Genomic DNA, 21003 nt, shown 5'->3' on the forward strand with positions numbered 1-21003 from the left:
CGGCTTTTCTGCATGTATAATACTTTATATATATATATATCAACACGTTAATTAATTTTTTGGTAGAATAGTTGCCAGGTGTAATAAGTATTATATATTTTTGAGAACCCTAACGAGTCCTAAAAAAGAAACTTAAGTTTGTGGTCCTCTGAAACAGTTAGTAGCCGTGAAGACAGTGGAAGCGGGGAGACTGAACTCTACAAAACCTTCACTGGGAATATCTAGAGGTGACACTATATTGTGGAATAGCCCAACTGTCTCGAATTAAGGGGTGGATTGAAGTTAATTTAACTGGATGAAGTATAAGAAGTAATTTGTCATTTTGTTTCATATAGTTCATAAGGAAGGCAGCCGATATTAATTATAGGTTATGATACTTTGAAAATTGGCATTTGTTTATAATATAATCTAAATAATTTTCCACTTAAAACAGCGGAACTTGTTGTTCTATTTTCTTTTTGTTGTCATGGTCATTTAAATATCGTAATAATTTATTTAGTAATTGATGAAACATATAAATAAAAAATATAACATTTTCACTATTATTTCTAATTTTGTACAGCGCTGTACGGTCGTAGTATTCCACATAGGCATCGAAGCCATTTTTTACTTGTGCTGTTTGTAAGTATTCGTAATTTATTAACGGGATGTGATTAGAGAAACCGTATTTATTTTACTAACACAGCTGTTGTAACTTTATTTGGTTGCTCAATGAATCACTGCCCTCTCTCGTTTAGCAATAAAGATAATTTCCTTCTCGTACCCCTCAGTACTTCATAATTTCCTGCTTTCTTACAGGTTGTCTTAATTATGTTTTCCATTGTTATTCGATAGTGTGTTATCATTAGAGTTCCAAAACTGGTTTCAGGCAATCACTGTACTTTAGTACGTACCCATAACTGATGGTTCACGGTTCCATAAAGGAAAAACAATGGGAGATTCGTGGACGCCCACTAATAGTTAAACATAGATAGTTCATTATAAAGCAATAAGAATGATTAAACATCACACAAAATTATCACTCTCGACTAGTTCAATGACATTTTAAACACTTCCCTCACAGGTGTACCCCCAAAACAAAAGTGTTAAAATGTCACTCGTATATATCCTTATAGCAGTGTTAACACTTAATATACTTCTGGTAGCTAATCTTTTAATAATGCTAACATCTCTCATAGAAATTTCCTTCGTAACTTTTCATAACAACCTTAGGACTTCACTCACAACTAGCCTAATAGTACTTTTAATGCTTCACCCGTACTTAGCTTACCCAAAAAGAGAAAGTTAACACTTTGTTGTATATAACCCAGTAACAACCGAAGAACATTTGAAAAGTTATTTGTTTCAACAAAAAACTTGCTATAACCCTCTCAAGAGCAAAACAGCTATCTCAAGCGTGGTAACATTTGGTACATCGGAAATACATTTTACTACTTATTTTATTGTACACAATACATTGAATTTAGTTCCAAAACTACCTGGCGTGTAAGCTATTTACTTGTATGGGGTTTATTCAGAGCTGATATCAAATATGTTTACCGTGGTACATAATATACCTACAACTAAAGATAGGACTTCTATTTGACTTGCATATAATCTATTTATAGCTGCAGTGAAAACATACATAGAGCTGGTATATAATCTAAAAACAACTAGTGTAAGAAGACATATACAAAGTTGGCTACAGAACCTATCTATAGTTGGTGTGAAACCTACCTACAGCAAGTTACTGTGAGAAGTTATATAAGGTGGTATAGGACCCACCTACACCTGGTGCAAGAAGTTATACATCGCTGGTACAGAGCATAACTATAGCTGGTATAAAACACTTACAGCTAGTGTGTGAAGCTATATATAGCAGAGCTTTCCTATAGATGGTGTAAGAATCTCTATATAGTTGGTATAGAACCTACCTACAGTTAATGTGAGAAACTATATATAGCTGGTATAGAACCTTCCTACAGCTGATGTGAGAAACTATATATATAGTTGGTATAGAAACTACCTATAGCTTATGTGAGAAACTGTATATGTAGTTGGTATAAAAACTACCTACAGCTGATGTGAGAAACTATATATAGTTGGTGTAGAACCTACTTACAGTTCATGTGAGAAACTATATATAGTTGGTATAGAAACTATCTTCAGCTGATGTGAGAAACTACATATACAGTTGGTATAGAAACTACCTATAGCTGATATGAAAAACTATACATAGTTAGTACAGAAACTACCTAGAGCTGATGTGAGAAACTATATACAGTATAAAAACACTTACAAATAGTACAGAAGTTTGTGTCTTCCATCTGTCATAAAAGTTAGTTTCATCTAGTATTCAAACTTCTTTCAACTATCGAAAACGTTGTTTATAAATTGTAAACAAGCTATCTGTAGCTTATATAGAACGAGAAACAGACGCTATATAAGCTATAAAAGTTACTTACATCACATGTGGAGCTTATGAACGGTTTATACATTTATTCAATAACTTTAGGTTACTCTGGATGCTCAGGGATAACCACTTAAGTTTATGCTTGTTTAAACTGAAAACGTTTTTTCCTCGATTAATGTATACCAGGAGAACTAATACACGTTTTCTTCTTAGACTCACTTTCCATATCTTCATATTAACGTTAATACTTAAGCCTAACTTTTAATAAGGTCTATACTCTCTTACAAAGATTTCATTGACTTAAAATGGCAATGTTAACGACCGTATTTTCTGCGTAGTACTAAAAACACGTTTATCTAAAGAACAATTTATATGTAACACATAAATGTGTATATATGTATATATTTATAACTCATGTTGTTGTCGCTGCAAGTTTTCCTGAATTTTCTTCAGAAATGCCCGTATTACAATATGAACAAAACTATCAAATCTCAGTTTGTTTGTCGTTTACATTGGAATCATAACTAGAAAAACAAGAAGTGTTTTAATAGGCCAATCACAACTGGTTGGTTTTACTTTACATATGAAACGCTGTGCATAAAGACTATACAACGTCAAAAATTACACATTTATAATTTATTTTGAGACAATCAAATAGAGTTCTACACGTTTCTGTAGAGTAACGCTATTCCCATCATTACGAGAACAGTACAGATACTTTGACAACGCCCTTACATACCTAGTTCATGTCATATTGAATGTAGGTACACAGAGCATGTTCCAAAAACGGGATCTATTTATTCAACAAATCAAAATCTCTGTTAGTACTTTATTTTAATCATTTTTAATGATTTTTAAACACTTAATTCATTTTTTCTTTACTTCATCAATAGAGCCGGCATGGCCAGGTGGGTTAAGGCATTCGACTCGTAATCTAAAAGACGCGGATTCGAATCCTCTCGCACTAAGCATGCTCGATCTTTCAGCCGTGGGGGCGTTATAATGTGACGGTCAATCCCACTATTCGTTGGTAAAGAAAGTAGCCCAAGAGTTGGCGGTGATGACTAGCTTCCTTCCCTCTAGTCTTACACTGCTAAATTAGGGACAGGTAGCACAGATAGCCCTCATGTAGCTTTGCGCGAAATTCAAAAATAAACAAACTACATCAATAACGTTAACTTTGTCGTACTTAACGTTATATATTGTTCAACCATCGGTAATTCATTATGTTTTGCTTCCCGGTGGCAGAGCCGTATTTGTGCGGACTCACAACGCTAGAAACCGAGTTTCGATACACGCAGTTGGTAGAGCACAGATAGTCCTTTGTGTAGCTTTGTGCTGAACTGCAAACAAGCAAACAAATCATTAAGTTTCCGTTTCTCGGTAGCCGTCTTATGTTCTTCCTACTTAAAATTTAAACTACAATTACAGAAAATCTCATTTGCACTAAATATATCATTCATGTATTTTACATTTTTGTCATGTATTCTTTTTTAAGAAGGAATAAAAGTTACCTGACATCTCATGTTATTATATTTTTTAGTATTCAATACCAGCTGACGTGTCCGTTCAAAATCACAGGAAAAACATAAGTATTCTGGGAAACATAGAGGGGACAGATTCGAAAACAAACCCATCTGTATTACTACCTGGGAGCCTCTAAGGGTTTATTTATTTCTTATTAAACATAAAGATACAAAATGGAATATCTTTGCTGTACCCACCATGGGTGTCCAAACCCAATTTTTAGCGTTTTCAGCCTTTATACTTACCATTAAGCCACTGGTTGCGGCCCTAAGGGCACATGTTAGGCTTGGTGACAATCAGATCAATAATAGTTCATCGGTTGAAAACGGGCACACACGCACACACATATATATTTTCTTTCTGCAATAATACTTTAGAATTTCGTTGAGATTTGAAGTCGACTGAATTTATGGTAAGCTATTAAAATGTAATCAAAAACCATGTGCCTGGTAAATTAGTTTTTTTTATTTTGTTTGTTATTAAGCCAAATTTAAATAACGTATGGTTAAAGAAACTTTATACTATAAAAGCTAATACCTGATACTAATATAATTGTAACTAAAGCCATCAGGGAGTATTTAAATAATTATTTGAACAGGACTAGTTATGATAACGATATTAGAGAACTGGTTAAACAATGAATCGTTTGTAAAGATTTAAAAATATATGATCATATTTTTCATAACAATATGGAACTACAGTTGTAAATTATGTCTCATTACCCTCCTTCTCCTCTCAAGGAAAAATAATTTTATTCCATCACATTTGTTTAAAATGTCTACTCTATTTCGTCTAATCGTACGCGATATAGGTTGATCACATTCAGATATGAAATTGATACTTAATATATTTTCATATTTAACAATTTTGGTATATTTAAACACACAAAAATCAGTTGGAATTGTAAATAAGATTGAATCCCTCGTATTAGAGACACGTGATCACTAGGTGTCCTCTGACGTTATATATTTATGTACAACATTTACTGCAGTGTTAGAAAATAGATTATTAAAACATAGGATTCTCCTTTCATAGTTCATGAAATGGTTAGTTTTCCCAGTAACAAGTTTTATAAACAGGAAAAGGTTTACAGATGTTACCAAAAACTTACACACAAATTTATATTGATAAATTTTATATTTTTATAAAATTTATAAAGGTTTGCAGATAAAGGTTTGTTATAAAGGTAAAAGGTTTGCAGATGTTACCTTTATTGTAGCTATATACTGATTGCATTAACTTTCTCTGCCTGCTAAAACGTTTGCTCTAAAAACTAAAGAATACGATTGTTTATACTTTTTGGATACGACCGTAAAGGATAAAATTGTATCTTCTCAACAGTTTGCTAAATGTTTTTCAGTTGTTATGCTTCCACACAAGAAATCCGGTAATCGATATTCACAAAGAATATTTTATCTGAGCTAAATGTTTGAAACAAATCGCTGTTGATAGGTGTCATGATACTGACATTATACATGAAGGTTGTAAGAACTTTTGTAATTCCCTTGGAACAAAGTAAATCTGAGAATTCGCTTACGGTATGTTTCGCCCGTCTTAACGAAAAAATCAACTTGTTTTTTTCAAAAACATTGAATATCGGATAGCATTTACCTCTCCTTTCAGAATAGGTTGTTTGGTTGATAGAAGTAAAAATAAGATAATCAAGCAGGTGAAAAGTAATACATCTGTGCTAATGGTGTAATTTATATCGGAAAAATGTCTAGGTGTTTAAAGTTTAAGTTGAATAAATACTAAACGAGTAACAACGAACGGAAAATTAATGAATTACCATTAGCCATACACCTGGTAAACTCTGTACATCTGGTATGTGAGGCAAAGTTATAGTTACTTACATAAGAAAATATAAATTTATCAAATTATTTTTAAAAAGTTTTAAAAATTATTACAAGTAAGATACTAAGTACAAATTTTGACCATGGGGTAATGAAGTCCCCAGTTTGTTTAATGACTATACAAGAAAACTAAACAAGTTCCTTAGATTCCACCTTTGTGCAGGTTTACTTTATTTATTTGCTTTGCTATTCCAAGCAGCACTAATGAGCTGTGAACTGAACAAAACTAGGATGTTGTAATGAAAGTGACAAAGCAAAGAATATATTAGGCCTATACATTAACTTTTCTTCGCCAAAATTTATATTTCGGTGATGAAAAAAAAATAACAAATAAACTTGTAGCCTCCGAATAATAACAGGTAATTAATTGATACAATATATTCTAAATTATACAAGCACGTAAATAATTTGCATGCTATTAGTGGTCAGTAAAAAAATATAGCACGAAGACTAAACAAACTGAGATTCAAATATGGAAATAAAGTTTGTACACTTAATTTGTAAATGACGTAAATTGAATAGTTTATTTGTTTTTTGAATTTCGCGCAAAGCTACTCGAGAGCTATCTGCGTTAGCCGTCCCTAATTTAGCGGTGTAAGACTATACGGAAGGCAGCTAGTCATCATCACCCACCGCTAACTCTTGGGCTACTCTTTTATCAACGAATAGTGGGATTGACGGTCACATTATAAGGCCTCCACGGCTGAAAGGGCGGGTATGTTTGTAAATTGAATAAATAAGGACTTTGCTGTTAGTGTATTTATGCTGTATTTCTTGTAATTACAGGAAAGCAATTCGACCGAAGCACATAGAGCTTCATAACCTTTTGTTGTTGTTTTTGTAGTAAAATTATAATCGTTGAAGTTGAAAAATATAAAGTGCATGCTGACTGATTACTTTATTAGATTCAGTAATATAACAAAGTTAACCGCAAGATTCGTCCCGTACCTGTCATACCGACGAAAACAGCTGATGTAAATATATAAACTGCCGGAACATAATTAAAAAAGGAGACGAAAATCATCTTTAAAAGTTGAGTAGTAAACTACTTTACTATCATTTAGAAGTCCTGTGGACATACCGCATGATACGGTGAACTTACTCGAATTGTAGTTGGGAATTACTGCTTCAAAACATCTTTGTTTCATTCACTTTCATTTGAATTAAGTCTTATATAAAGTACATTTAATTATACGTTATGTTTTTGAACAATACGTTGTGGCTCACCTGTTGCTTTTTCTTTACCAGGCCTGAAGCTGAACAATGAACAAGGAAACGTTAAATATAAAATAAATATTGTAAATAAAATCGTTCTTGGAGTGATTTAATCTCCGTTTGGAATGATTGATTGTACGTATAACGAACAAACATATTAACAAAGATTAAACCTATTGCACCAACGACCAGCTCACCACTTTTTATAAAGCATATACCTTATTCGATTGTCATCAGTTCTTTATTGAGGTTCAGAAACTGTATTTTTCTCAACTGTTCCAAGAGCATATCTAGAAACAGATATTACAATGGTATTGTGACGTGTTAAGCAGTGCCCAAAAGTTTCACACAATACTTGAATGTATTCTATTTTATTCTAAATTTATAGAGTAAGTAAATTAACGACAAATAAATTCAATCGAGTTTTGATTTTCATATGAAAAATTTCATTTCATTTCTCGGAAATGTTTTAAACGAAAATAGTGTTTGACGTTGAAAATGACGTCATAAGAAGCTAAAAATATTGCGCCTGATAAATTCTTTGAAGCAAACTTACTGCAGTAGAGAGAGAGAAGTCATATATTTTTCCATAAAATCGAGAGACATACAAAATGAATACAAATCCTCTATTCAAACCTAAACATTTCTGTGTGCCAATTTGTAAGGAAAACAAAAGAGACAAGGATAAGAAATACGAATGTTTAAGCTATTTACTTCTACTTTAGCAGTTTTATATGAATGCTAATTCATATTATTTTCTTCGTAATATATAATTAAATGCAATTTTATGGAAAGAGGAAAAAACTGCAGCAACAAAACTAACATTCAATATCGAAGCACAGATCATAATGAAGGTCATTATATAATGCGTCCTAATTTATAGAGGTAACGGAAAAAGTGAGACCCAAATTGCGTTGGGGATACACCGTCCATCCAGTTTAACCTAACTTTGCCTGTTCCTACCCCCAGCAAATTTACGACGCTATAAATCGAGTTTTGGTACCCGTGTTGGGCATAGCACGGGTAACTCATTGTGTAACAGTATACATAACAACAAATAAATAAATTATCAACTGAGCCGGTCTCACATGCTTAAAAAAGAAAAACAACAGATACCCTTTTCAGTGAAAATTCAAAATGCATGGCTGCAGACAGGAAAAAGTGGTAAAGATGTGGAACGTTGTGGACTGGAGCACTCACACCTGTTCATTTTTATTTTATTTTCTGAGTATGTGAGGCCGGCAACATTGAGGTTGAACTGGAAAACGCTGTATCCCCTTATTTCCTCCAGTTCCTCAAAAAATAGGACATATTATATAATGATCTATCTTATTATTTGGACCTTGGAGTTGGTTGTTTATTAAGTGGGTGCATTTTGTTGTTGCTTTTTCATCTCTTTAGAAAATTACATTTAATTATATTTCGTCTAATTTTTGATGTGCTATCGAAAAATTGTGATTTGCTTCCTTTTGAAATAAATTGTTTTGTAGAAAATTTTCTACCTTTCTGAAATATATGTGCATCTATTTTACTGTTTGCAAAAATATTATAATGAGCCACTTATACTCATAAAAAAATTATAAAAACAACATAACATAACCAACCGTGCAATTATATGTGAAAAGTCACTTCCATGAAAGAACATAAAGCTACGTTTATTACACCTCTTATATTTTCATGACTTATAAGTAAGAGAGTTACATCCATCACAGATATCAAAGTCACATTTATTACAGAGGTCAAAACTATATTCATTACGGATATCAAGGATAAATGCATAAAAAAAATCATTTTACTTGAGTACGAACTCATCTATCTGCAGCTAAGATAAGGATAAGAGCGGATAAGAGCCTTTTGTTACATTAGTAAATGGGAAGTTAACGGTACTAATAAATATTTTATAACAAATAAAAATAGTTACAAAACAAAAATAAGAAGAAATTTAGACACATCTATTGCTTGATAGTTTGTTTTTTTGAGTGTTATTACATGTAATAACTGATCTCTTATTAATGTTAAGTAATTATAATGTCTCATTATAAAGATGAACTTGTAATGGTTGTTGTTGTGTCGAATTAAGCACAAAGCTACTGAGTGGGCTATCTGTGTTCTGCCCACCACGGATATGGAAACCCAGTTTTTAGCGTTGTAAGTCCGCAGACATAACGCTGAGCCACTGAAGGGCAATTGTAATGGAATAATTTTTCTGTTAATTAAAAATAATAATATATACTTATATGTAATCACACATTCTATGGGTGTATGTGTATTTTTGAACCTCTGACTTTAGCATTATAAATCCGAAGACTTACCGCTATACCAGCAGGACACCGCATGCTCGGGTGCTAATACAAAGATTTAAAGAAAAATCGTGGAAATAACTGAAACTGTTTGCCTCAGATACTAATAGCAGTAGCACTTCAAATGGTAATTAAATAATAAATGTTTCTATTATATTATTTTGTTTTGTTCTGTTAATTTAGTCTAATAATCCTTGTGATTTGGGGCTTCAATGACGTCTGTATCAGCTGTTTAAATTCTTTCGCTTTTAAGTTGTTATTCTAAATGCATGGCTGTAAAACAAAGTATCAAAGTAAGACAATGTGTTTCCTCCTTACTTCAGATACCTTTGTCAGTAATAATCTCATGTGCGTAGCTATAAAACAAAGCTTCAAAGTAAGACAATGTGTTACCTTCTTACTTCAGATACCTTTGTCAGTAATAATCTCATGTGCGTAGTTATAAAACAAAGCTTCAAAGTAAAACATCATGTTGGCCTTTTACTCCAGATACTCATGTAAATTTCGAAAATAATATTCTTATTTTCGTAAGAATGGTTTTATAAATCGGGAAGAAAAACTTTCTTACTTGGATCAAATTATTATTTTGTTTACCACAATGGGCATTTTTTATCATTACGTTTGTTAACAAAAATACAAAAAAAAACTGGAAAAAGGGGAAGAGCATCGATGTCAAACGAATACACATCCTCAATCGTCATGATTTTATTTGTGGAATATACGTCTTCTAGTTTCGAACTACTTGTGGTTCTTTCTTGCGTCTGGAACAACTCATTTTAATGATCAACAGTAACCAGCCATAATGCTGATGTTCCATTTTCACTAATACCTGCTCTATATTTCAATGATGTCTTGATAAAACCTTTCCCTTGTTATTCGTTGACAACATCGATACTTTTAGGAAAATAGTCAATATTTGAATGTAAAAAACGAACTTTCAAGTTCGTGTCACAATTCAACACTTTGAATTTATCAAGTACGTTATTGACAATATTTTCATAATTCGGGTCATTGTGTTGTTTCCTAAAAATTGTCAATAACATCTTTAAAGGTAAGTCATGGTTCTGCTTCAACTTCCCTGTTTGTCCTTTAGAACTGTTCATCTGAAGTAAATTTCTTAATCTGAAACCCAATAAAAACCCTTCTTTAAGTTTCGCTTTTGTAGATACATGAAACAGTTGCCATTTTTGTGTGAGGCCTTTGTAAACTGCTTTACCAAGCCAAGTTTTATGTGAAGTGGAGATAATAGAACTTTTAAATGTGTCAACAAAACTTTCACGTTCAGTGATTTCAGATCCTGGTATTAGGATGACTCTGCATGGTCATTACTTCTTTATTCAGTGCTGATTTCGTGCTCTGTTGTCTCATTTATACAAAAAAAACAACAAAAAAAAACACGGAAACTTCGTGTAACCGGTGTGATGTATTATACTTTGTTTCGAATGAGTTTGCGATTTATTATATTACGTGCGTTATAAATTAGTATTTCAAATGACGGAAGATTTGAATTTGAATTTGAAGGTTAATTAAGTGTCAATATTTATGAAATGTATGGTATTTACCAAAAATATTTTCACACACAATTTCTTTAACACAAATACATTTTAATATACGAAAAATAAAATTTATAATAACAGTTACTACTAATACGTATTACAAATGATGGTTTATAAACAAGAGTTTTGTAAATGTATACACAATACAGATTCTTATATCCGGTCTAGAACTGTACATTCTGTCAATGATCCAGGTCCACGAAGAGCAAATTAATTATGAGTTGATATTACACCTTGCTTGAAATAGCTAGCTTGGTTGGCCTACACCAGCTAGAAACACACTTCTTCTGACGAGGATATAATGTCCTCGTAGAAATAATAACGTCTATAAATCTATAATCATTCCTTATCAAATTCTGTAGTTTTCCGATTGTTAGACGTAAACTATAATTATAACTTCAGAAGTCTATATCACACAGACTGTAACTATCCAATAATATTTTCCTTTGTCTCTAGGCTAACTGCTTTTATATGAATCACGCGAGTTTCCTGAACTTTCAACAGTTCTAAAACGCTTGAGCATTTTCGTAAAACAAATATTGTGGATCCTTAGTCTAAAAAATGTTGTACAAATTACGAGTACAGTCAGGACTTGTGCAATACAAAGTCAAAAATATGCGTCACATGCAAAAAATGAAAACTATACCGAAACAGGAGTAGGTATTAAAATAAACGTATATCGGTAAACTCGTTACACCATCCTCCTGAGAGAATTAAAAATTGGCATTAAACAATTTCTAACTAAAATATTTCATATTTATATATATTCACATTGGTAACAATATATTAAAAACAATAAAATGTCAAAGAATTACACAATTTCAGTAATCATGAATATATATAACACAATACAAATAACCTTATGATAATAAAACTACATATCACGTGAAAGAGTATAAACGCAAATCCTATCTGTTTGGCTTTAAAAAAACCAATAATAACACGATTGGGGTGTTTTTCGAAAGCTGAGGTAGGTTTCAACAGAGCAACTGGAACTTTCAGTTTGGGTCTTTAAATCAATTTACATATATGACAAGTTCTACAAAACTGGAAAACGTATTGTCTAATTCTTGGCCCAAAAGGAATGTTTCATAATTTTGTCACACGTCATGTTGGCTCATAAATGATCTTCCATGGGGATTTCATAGGCTACTTTTAATACATCAAAACGATATGCTTTTGGAACAACACTTTAATAAATTACAGCCCAATGCTCTGAAAATGGTACATTTGGTGGGCTCCATTTTCTCATGAGCACGCTATTTTTGATGAAATAATCATATTGAACTTTCTCCAGTTCATCTTTTGAGAGTGAATATTTAAATAGTAATGAAATCTGTGGATTTTTTTCTTACTCTTAGATTATTTTACTTTTAACAAACGAAATTTCACCAGTTAAACTAAGTTCATCACGTTCATCATTATCACTCACTAACGACTTGTCATTAGGACAATTATTCAAAAGATACCTGTCGGATTGGAGAAACTGTCTGAGACAAATCTGTAATATCGTTCTCTAAACAAATATCTATAATTTTTTCTGGCTTAATTTCTTGGCCTGATCTCGAGTTACAGAACACGAAAAAACCACTTCTGAATTCTTCCCAACAACAATATCATCCTTATATGAAACAGTTATCGGATCACTAACCATCTTGGATGTAGCAACAGCTTTTTTCTCCAACCAAATTGTTTCCAAACAATAACAATACTCCCTTAATTTGCAGGTCTTACTCCGATCACAACTGGTCACGAAATTAAGCTTGATGTTAAATAAATATTATGAAGAGGAACATTAACGAAGACACCCTCAATACCCTAAGTAACAATAGTCTCAACAGTGGCAGAACTCAAATCTAAGGGTAATACACCTTCTAACAACAATGATTGAGTTGCCCCAGTATTATGTAAAATATGTATGGTATGGGATTAGCAGTATCATTTGTTAAAGACACAGAACCAACAGACACAATTCACAACTACATCAGGCTTTTTATCAGTGGCCAAATCAACAACACCGGATGATTTAATGAAACTACGTTCATATGTGGACACGAACGAAATGGTGTTGCCTCCTTTTCTTTTATTATTTTCAAACTCCAGCAATCAGATATAACATGAACAAGTTTTTTTTAATGAAATGGCAGACAGGCCTTGATGGTTTTAATGAAGATTTATCCTGACTGCCAGAAGACTTTGAACTAGGGGAGTTGGAATTTTTATAAGAATCTTCATCTTTAGTTGATTGAACATGTATAGGTTTTTGCTCGACTGGCAGTAATTTCTTTTTATGAAAAGCTGTTTTAAGTGTTAAAGTGTAATTATCGAAAAGAGCAGCTGCTTTCTGTAGTGTCAACTTTTTTTCATCTAAATAAGTTTTGAGGTCATCTTTTGTACAGCTTGTACACTCCTCAGTTAAGCGTAATTGTTTTAATTTGTCGAAACTTTTGCCAATATTCATAGAATTAAACCAGTGATCAAAATAAACCTCTTTTTTATGAGCGAATTCCATAAATTTGATTATTTTGTGTGTAATAACTTCGAAACTTTTGGCGATAAGCCTCCGGTACTAACTCGTATGCTTTGAGAATAACTGTTTTAGTCTTATCATAATCTGTACAGTCTTCTGGAGACAGATCGGCTTAAGCTTTCTTTGCTTCACCAGTCAAAACACTCTGTAATAATAATGACCATTTTTTTCTGTGGACCATTCCATTGTTTTAGTAACTTTCTCAAAACGTTGGAAATATTTATAAACTTCATTTCCATTAAATGGTGGTACTTTAATATATCAATTGAGTTTGAAGTTGTTTTTTTTTGCCTTGGCCAAATCGGAGTTGAATCTAATTTCCATTTTTTTACAACCTAATTTCTTTTCGACTTTAATATAGGATTTTGCGACCTCGAGACGTTTACTTTTTCTTTGTGCTTTGATGCGGGCTTCCTCTTTTTCTTTTACGACTTCAGTGAGGGCAAACTCTTCCTAAGCTTCTATGCAGGTTGTGCTCAAACTCGATTTCTTTGAGTTTTAACTGGATTTCTAACTTATTTTTATCACCCAACTCAGATTGGCTAGTGAAGATATTAAAGTATCCCCTAATGCTTCTTCAAACAATAAATCATCAACGACTAATACTTTAACAACATACTTTTAACTCATTTTTTAATTGATTTCTTAAATTCTAATTCGAAATTTTTTGAAATTTTGAATAATTTACTTTTATTATATTTTTCTTGTTGTTTGAGCGAGGATGATTCAAGAAAACCTTGATAATCAGACATGATAAAACCTTAATGGCACTGATAAAGATTAATTGTATTGTTATTTTAATTTTTGTTCATTCGAATTTTATCTTTGATTCAGATAACGGACACAAGCCTCCACATTATTATGCTATGTATTACACTTTATTTTGGATGAGTCTCCATTTTATTATATTACGTACGTTAAGAAGTTGTTGTTTTGAATTAAGCACAAAGCTACACAATGGGCTATCTGTGCTCTGCCCACCACGGGTATCGAAACTCGGATTTTAGCGTTGTAAGTCCGCAGACTTACCGCTGAGCCACTAGGGAGCATGTTAAAAATTATTGTTTAAAATAACTGAAAATTTGAATTTAAAAGTTAATTAATTGTTAATATTTATAATATTTCGCAAGAAGATAAGAAAATTGAAACATAGTTTTTTTCAACCAACACATATTTTAATATACAAAAAATACAATTTATAATAATGATTATTACTAATAGCTATTGCAACTGAAGGTTTATATACAAGAGTTTTACAAACATACACACAATAGTGATTCTTTTATACGGTCTAGAACTGAATGTTTCATTGACGATCCAGGTCCATCACGAGCACATTTATTTTCAGTTGATACTGTCACACCTTGCTTAAGCTACCTACCTTGGTTGGCTCACACTTGTTACAAACTCACTTCTTCTGGCGAGGATATAATAATAGAAATAATAATGTCCGAATTAATTCACTAAAGTTTAACAGATTTTAATGTTCGAAATCTATAATCGTTCCTTGTCAAAGTCTGTAGTTTTCCGATTGATAGGCGTTAATCACAATTATAGTTTCCGACGCCAGTAGCATATTGACTGTAGCTGTTCAATAATATTCTTCTACAAATTTCGAGAAGAGGAGGGACTTACGCAATACACAGTCAAGCATATAAGTCACGTGTAGAAAAATTATATTAAAACCAACGTTGGTATTAAAATAAACGTTACATCAGATTGCTGACCCAACAACATACAGTAGGAATTTTGCATCTCTACAAAATAGCCAACCATATTCTTTGTATTTGACCTCATCAAGAAAAAGCTAGAGATTTCAGTGCATTTCCTACAAGCGAACCGAATAAGCAATAGGAACAAATGTATATATGTTACCACTGTGAAGAAGATCACCTTTTACACTTCTTTTGGAGAAATCAATAAACAATCGCCAATCACTTGGCTTTCAGACAACAGTTCCTAACATTAGTATTAATCCAGCAATAAATCAGTGAACCTTCGTGCGAAAATTATGGTATAAACCCTTTCTCATGATTTTTGTACCAGGATTGTTGTTGTTTTGAATTAAGCAAAAAAGCCACACAAAGCTATCTGTGCTTTGCCTACCACGGGTATCGAAACCCGGTTTATAGCGTTGTAAGTCCTCAGACATACTACTGAGCCACTGGGGAGCTCTGTAGCAGGAAACGAAGTCCCTGTATAAAATAAATTCTCAGTCCAAAGTGAACCTCAAAATCTCTGAAGAATCCTTCGGATGGCTCAAATCTCTCACCAACTCATTAAGTTCCATTTGTTTAAAAAGCTGTGGTTCATGAGACATTTCAGGTTAAAAACAATCTCTATCATCATTTCTAATGACATCAGGCTCAGAATCAGAATAAACTCTGTCAAGAATCTTCGGTGGAGTAGGTAGAATTACATCAGGTTCAGGAGCAACAAATCTTACAGCAAATTGCATGTTTGGACTAGAAATACTCTTTTTATTTCGAGTGTTGTAACCTTACACCAATGTGCAAAAATAAAAGTCATCTCTGTGATTTCTAACACCAGACAATTAGGATTTCAAACCACAAAGACGTTTTACCTTTCGTCTATTGTCTCAACTTTTTGACACAAACGGTGCAAACTTTGTATTGAACCTGTGATTTGTCTTGGCCCCCAAGAGTTATTCCAAGATACCCTCGTTTTTTTACAACAAACTTACCTCAGATATAGAACTTGCTTGGGTCACTTACACTATCTCTTGTTGTCATAGTGATGAATAAAAAATATTCAAAAGAAAAATAATGTCAAGCGCGCACACAAATTATATCCGGAAATGACACATCATGCTGATGTTAATTGCTTATACGTTAATGGTGTGTTTCTCGTGGGTTCTAGAACGATCAATAAGACTCTCACGTCGCGATTTATTAAATCTATAGTAATTGGTTATGAATAATTTAAGCATCACAAAATGTTACCCGATTTTAATGACAATTGAAATGATTCACTCATGTAAAAGTCCTTATGACGTTTTGTGAAAAATGCGTACGTGGTGGAGAAAAATGGGTATCACTTTTGAATTCAACGTACAGGAATAACTGTAGAGCATGTAAAAACATCAAGACAGCAAAAATCATGTCAGTACTGTAATATTTTTCGACGTTAAATATAAATGATTTACTGTCTCTTTCTTCAGTTATTAGGGGACATCTTGTCACTCGAGTAATTTATCAGCAATACCTGCAGTGCAACATAAAGTGATATATAATAGTTATTTACATTGTGATAAAGGATTCAAGAAAATTCCTTTATGTTATGCTCAGCAACATTGTACCTAACTTTAAATTAATTACAAATCACAACTTTATTTTGCTTACTAGTAGCATCTTAAAATACTGTCGTCGTTCAATATTAAAATGCCTCACTTTAAACATGAACTATGTGGTTACATGAACATACAAAATATTTAAAGTAAAATGAAAGCGAAATCTCTTCAGTTTATTAGAATATAATTACACTTAAACTGTACCTTCACATTTACTAAAACTGATATTATAACATAATTATACTGATTTTTCTTGTAATTAAAAGAAAATAAAAAAAACATTCACACTACACATTATGCATATAATGAATATGTTACATTACAATGATTTTGCAGACCAAAGCTTTTTCAGTCACCACATCCGGTCATACTCTGTCTGACTACTGTGCATCTTGATGATATTTCTGCAGCGTAATTTCTACTGCAAGTCTCCGTCGTAAGGTTGTCATATCCAAAACACATACTCTTCCTTTTCTATTCTCGTAATACATCTCTATTGTACGAGAACGCCAGTTCAAACAACTCTGTCTCAACAGTCCGATTGCACAGAAGACCATAGTCGTTACGTTTGGCTACGTCACTCGTATTCAGTGGAATGGAATAGTGTGATTATTCAATTCGTTCTCTAGCCGCTTGAGATGAGCAATGGTTGAACGGATATGTCGTGAAAGAAACATGTATACACGTGAGTTTTATAACTTTTTTCAGATGAAGACCTTTCTTGACTATATTACCTACTGTTGCCAAGGGTATGTGAACGGCTTCTGCCGCTGACTTTTGTGTTAGTGAATTTTCACTTATAAGAAGACGCCACACCTTTATTAACACTGCTGAAGTGTAACTTGCTGCAGTTCTCTTTCTGGATAGTTTTAGTGGTTCAAGTTGATCGATATAATCTTGTTTCCCAATGCCGTTAAGTACAGAGGCTAACACAGTAACGAAAATTATAAATCTTTAATCTTAATATACCATTATGATTTGAATGTATGAGTATTTTGAGTCGGGAAAGAGAGCAACATATCTTTCTTTCTCAAAAATGTAGTTCTGATACAGTCCGTTCCATCGCAACTTTATATCGGACGTCATTGTTTCATGACTTGTTTTTTTGCTTGTTTAAAATCTTGGTAAGGTAACTTACTCAACCTTTCAAGATGAGTCTGGAATGCAAGTATTTTAAATCACTACAGCGACAAAATTGGAGTTAAAACTAACATATGTACTTAATTATGGTGTTGTATTATGATGTGTATTAAAACAAAAATAATTTGATATGGTAAACTGAAGAATTAGAGAATTTTGATTCCCCTTAGCAAACAATTTTTCATTAAATATTTTACTTTTAGTGATATAAGTAATGTGATTTTCTATCAGAGATTTAAATTTATTCAACAGGTGGCTTAAATACTTCACACACAAAAAATAGCTATCAAATAGTTCTCTGATGCTGAGTAATAGATTTGAGGGCTTATAACACTGGAATCGGGGATTCAATCACATCGATAAACAAATATATATATATATGAAGTTTCTTTTATTTCTTTGTCATCGTATTTTAGCGCGAAGTTACACAATGGATTACACTGGGGAACACTTTTTTCAGTAACTTTGAGTTGCATTGGATATTTTAATTGATTCTGAAGGAGTTTTAGGCGCTGATTTCAAATCTGAAATTAGTTTTTCTCTACAAGCTCTAGTTTGTATGCAATTTGAGGTTAATGAAATTGTACAAATGTGAACTTGCGTAAACCATGTATAAGCATTTTCACGTCCATTTTTTGAACAGCCACCTTGATAAGTTCCCTGACAACCTGGGGGCTGTGAGTGACGAACAAGGAGAACGATTCCACCAAGACCTAAAGGTCATGGAAGAACGCTACCAAGGGCGCTGGGACAAAAGTATGCTGGAGCATTAAACGAGATTGTTTAGATGAAGTGTACAAACGCAAAAGTTACAAACGCAAATTCCTACCTGAATAAAATACACAAACAAATTGATGAGCTATTCCTATAATTTCCTATAATAACGAAACATTAAAAAATAAATAAAAATGTCAAATTGCATAAAATCTGTAGCTTGCAGACAAAAACCGACTTCAGATTTGAAATCAACAGACTCAAATTGACTATAGAAAGGTCTTTTTTTTTTAAATGCAACAAAATGAGTGTTCCCCAGTGTTATCTGTACTGTCCCAACCATTGATACTGAAACCCAGAGTTTAGCGTTATAAGTCCACATACTTGTCACTGTGCTACTACTGGAGAGTTGCTGTGAAGTTTACAAGTATTAGAAAAAATATTGCTAATTATAAAAAAAATCTTGTAGGGTTAGCTACCGAACTTAAAAAAGGAACTAAAGTAGACACGGATTAAATGGACACTAATTTAATCCGGCTAATGATCACAGAGCAAACTAAGCCGTCTAACTCTATATTTGTTATAGAGTATATTCTAAAGGTTTATAAGTTTTGCATAGAATAATAATAAATAGGTAGTTAAAGATCGTGAAACTGTTTTGCCCTATCAAATGATGATAAAATTACAGTTACTGCTAAATCTATGTAGGTGCTAGGCCTGTAGGAAAAATATGATGAATGAAAATAAGAAATCTTATTTCGGCTATTCATCTATTTTGGACTTTGGGACACTCTGGATAGCTGAAAAGCGGCATAATGCACAGGGGATAGAGCAACTATGCAAGGTAACTCTTCATATTTAGTTTCTGACGACCTACCTCTATGTGTATTAATGTTTTTCACTCTTTCATTTCTTACATAATATAGAGGTTGGTTACCTGAAGATATTTATTGTACAGTGCACAAAGCACTGATTATTTTACATATCAGTCATCTCATGTTTATCTATTATTACCTGGTAATTCCTGTTTCATTCTGTACTTCAGCTTTTTAAAGAAACACTCTCTAATTGTGTGAAAGCCAATTTCAGGAGGTAATAACATCGCTTCCACTAGAATTATGTGTTGTTTTTTTATTTTATTTTTAACTTTGCATATAAGAATAAAATGATATGTAACCAAAGATCGTGTAAACTGTTTTGCTCTTTCAAATAATGATAAACTTATAGTTTCTGCTAGAATTAGATGGGCGCTATGCCTATTGAAGAACGATAATGGTGAACAGCTTCTGATGAGCTGTAGAGAAGAAAATCCAAAAGATTTTTGTATTGCTTTAATACGGACGTCCATGCCATCCCTACATAAAGAATGTTATCGAACTGCCTGAAAACAACGTGTATCTCGTGATTGTTTGCTTATATGGTAAAACATAGAAAACTATGTTAAGTTTTAAAAGTTTCTTACTTATATTTTCTCCAAACTTAAGTGCATGTGTAATTGTACAATAGTACGTTTATTGCAAGGAATCGATCACTTTCAATATTTGAAGCTTTTTGTTTTCTCGCAATGTCACAGAAACTTTAATTGTATTATTGTTAAGAAACTACTGTATGGTAATAGTTCGTCGCATTAAATAAAAAAAGGACACATAACTTGTAGATGTTAATTTCTAAAGCATAATTTTGTATAAAAAATGTTAGTATTCGGGATTGTCGATTTTCTATACTGGAAATGATTTAACAGTGGGGTTAGTTCTTAATATCAGTTATTTATCGAGTTCCAAGTATTCGAAAAAACGAGTAGAAACATTAGTCCATCTTTAGTACTATTGTTTTTAAAGTTTTAAAGAAAGCTTTGTCGTTGCTTGGTGCTAAAACTATGCCTTGAACGTTGCTTTGCTAAGTATTAGCATTTTTTTAACATTTACGATATCAAAGAAATAGCATGCTATATTAACTCAGTTTTCTATCAAAGTGCAGTAAAATATTCAAGTAATTATTGTAGTAAAGATTTGAACAGCAGAATACTAATAAGTTATATTTCCCTAAGCAATATCTTATACATTTGTAATAATGGTTCATTACACTTGATAGGAGTAAATGTTACTGTGTATATACAGTATCTGTATATATTTTTTCTATAATATTATAAAGAAAATTTTGTTTTGTTAAGTGTCTAGGACTACTTCATGTATTCCAAGATGGCTCGTCCTGGTGAAATATTATTTTGTTTTGTTGAGTGTCTAGAACTACTTCATGTATTCCAAGATGGCTTGTCCTGATGAAATATTATTGGTATTACAGTCTAAACTATCGATGCAAAGTTAAATTTCCTGCGGTACTGGTTTATAACATTAAATATTTAAGGTCAGTTTATGGCACAGAATTGTGTTTATTAACATATATGTCACTTTATTAAATTACTTTATTTTTGATCAATCTAGTAATCTACATGCTGTGGATAATGAT

Source organism: Tachypleus tridentatus, chromosome 10 (assembly GCF_004210375.1).
Source record: "Tachypleus tridentatus isolate NWPU-2018 chromosome 10, ASM421037v1, whole genome shotgun sequence".
Classification (NCBI taxonomy): Eukaryota; Metazoa; Arthropoda; class Merostomata; order Xiphosura; family Limulidae; genus Tachypleus; species Tachypleus tridentatus.